Here is a 2,449-nt window from a genome sequence, read left to right as displayed (position 1 = left end):
GGGTCCTCCATCATTAATGCCTCTTTAATAAAAACTCTTCTCCAGGCCGCTTTACTTCCAAATGAAGCTGGAGTCATACACTGCAAGGGCCATCAAAAGGCATCAGATCCCATCACTCAGGGCAATGCTTATGCTGATAAGGTAGCTAAAGAAGCAGCTAGCGTTCCAACTTCTATCCTTCACAGCAGATTTTCTCCTTCACACCTGGTCACTCCCACCTACTCCCCCACTGAAACTTCCACCTATCAATCTCTTCCCACACAAGGCAAATGGTTCTTGGACCAAGGAAAATATCTCATTCCAGCCTCACAGGCCCATTCTATTGTCATCATTTCATAACCTCTTCCATGTAGGTTACAAGCCACTAGCCCACCTCTTAGAACCTCTCATTTCATTTCCATTGTGGAAATCTATCCTCCAGGAAATCACTTCTCAGTATTTCATCTGCTATTCTACTACTCCTCAGGGATTATTCAGGCCCCATCCCTTCCCTACATATCAAGCTCGGGGATCTGCCCCTGCCCAGGACTGGCAAATTGACTTTACTCACATGCCTCAAGTCAGGAAACTAAAATAGCTCTTGGTCTGGGTAGACACTGTCACTGGATGGGTAGAGGCCTTTTCCACAGGGTCTGAGAAGGCCACCATGGTCATTTCTTCCCTTCTGTCAGACATAATTCCTCGGTTTGGCCTTCCCACCTCTATACAGTCTGATAACGGATCAGCCTTTATTAATCACCCAAGTAGTTTCTCAGGCTCTTGATATTTAGTGGCTCCTGGTTTTACCTCAAACTGCCACCCTTAAGTATCTCTTTAAGTGGATAGAAGATCTTCAGTGACAAAGTACACTCCAATACTTTCACTCTGATGAAGTCCTGTTCTTTACCTTTATACTTACTCTTATTCTCCTTCCTGTTCTTATGCCACCCTCTACCTCTCCCCAGCTATCTCCACCACACTATCAATCTCAATCACTCTCTCCTAGCCATTTCTAATCTTTCTTTAACAAACAATTGCTGGCTTTGCATTTCTCTTTCCTCCAAATTCAACGAAGCCCTGACTTACTCACTGCTAAAAAAGGGGGGGGCACTCTGTATATTTTTAAATGAAGAATGTTGTTTTTACCTAAATTAATCTGGCCTGGTATATGACAACATAAAAAAATTCAAGGATAGAGCTCCAAAACTCGCCAACCAAGCAAATAATTACACTGAACCCCCTTGGACACTGTAGTTGGATGTCCTGGGTACTCCCAGTTCTTAGTCCTTTAATACCTGTTTTTCTCTTTCTCTTATTTGGATGCTGTGTCTTTTGTTTAGTTTCTCAATTCATACGAAACTGCATCCAGGCCATCACCAATAATTCTATATGACAAATGCTCCTTCTAACAACCCCACAATATCACCCCTTACCCCAAAATCTTTCTTCAGTTGAATCTCTCCCACTGGAGGTTGCCATGCCGCCCCTAATCCCGCTCAAAGCAACCCTGAGAAACATTGCCCATTATCTCTCCATACCACCCCCCAAAATTTTCGCCTCCTCAACACTTTACCACTATTTTGTTTTTTCTTATTAATATAAGAAGACAGGAATGTTAGGCCTCTGAGTCCAAGCTAAGCCATCATATCCCCAGTGACCTGCACGTATACATCCAGATGGCCTGAAGCAACTGAAGATCCACAAAAAAAGTGAAAATAGCCTTAACTGATGACATTCCACCATTGTGATTTATTTCTGCCCCAACCTAACTGATCAATGTACTTTGTAATAGCCCCCACCCTTAGGAAGGTTCTTTATAATCTTCCCCTATCCTTAAGAAGGTTCTTTGTAATTCTTCCCACCCTTGAGAATGTACTTTGTGAGATCCATCCCCTACCCCTAAAACACTGCTCTTTGTTCCACCGCCTATCCCAAAACCTATAAGAACAAATGATAATCCCACTACCTTTTGCTGACTTCTTTTTTGGACTCAGCCCGCCTGCACTCAGGTGAAATGAACAGCCATGTTGCTCACACAAAGCCTGTTTGGTGATCTCTTCACACGGACGCATGAGACACTGACCAGAGACATGCCAGTCCTGAGATAATCTCCCCTCTGGCCAGAGAAATGTCAGCCCCAAGATAACCTCCCCTCCAAACAGAGATATTCCAACCCCACAATAAACTTCTCACCCACACAGAAACATTCCAAGCCTGTGATAAGCTCTCTCACCCTAAAACCAAGATATACTTTGTCTGTAAGAGACAGGGCTCCTGACCGAAATTGGCCAGAAGCCCCTCTCAGGTTTACTCTCCAAAAATAAACCTGTCTTTGACTGTTGAGCTGCTTTTCATGTTTCTTTCCTTTTTTTTTCTGGTGACATGATCTTGGTTCATTGCAACCTCTTCCTCCCTAGTTCAAGCAATTCTCCTGCCTCAGCCACCCACGTAGCTGGGACTACACGTGCAT

The 2,449-nt window shown here is 43.9% G+C and overlaps 1 protein-coding gene across 1 annotated transcript in view; it reads right to left on the bottom strand.

The window, feature by feature from the left end:
• Positions 1–2,449, bottom strand: part of LOC105504454 (ATP-binding cassette sub-family A member 3-like) — a 76,803-nt gene that overhangs the window by 61,500 nt on the left and 12,854 nt on the right. The gene's annotated exons all lie outside the window — the stretch shown is intronic.

Source organism: Colobus angolensis, unplaced genomic scaffold (genome assembly GCF_000951035.1).
Source record: "Colobus angolensis palliatus isolate OR3802 unplaced genomic scaffold, Cang.pa_1.0 Scaffold92, whole genome shotgun sequence".
In the NCBI taxonomy this organism is placed as follows: Eukaryota; Metazoa; Chordata; class Mammalia; order Primates; family Cercopithecidae; genus Colobus; species Colobus angolensis.
The sequence above is the reverse complement of the archived record's forward strand: the minus strand, read 5'-3'. Positions and strand labels throughout refer to the sequence as shown.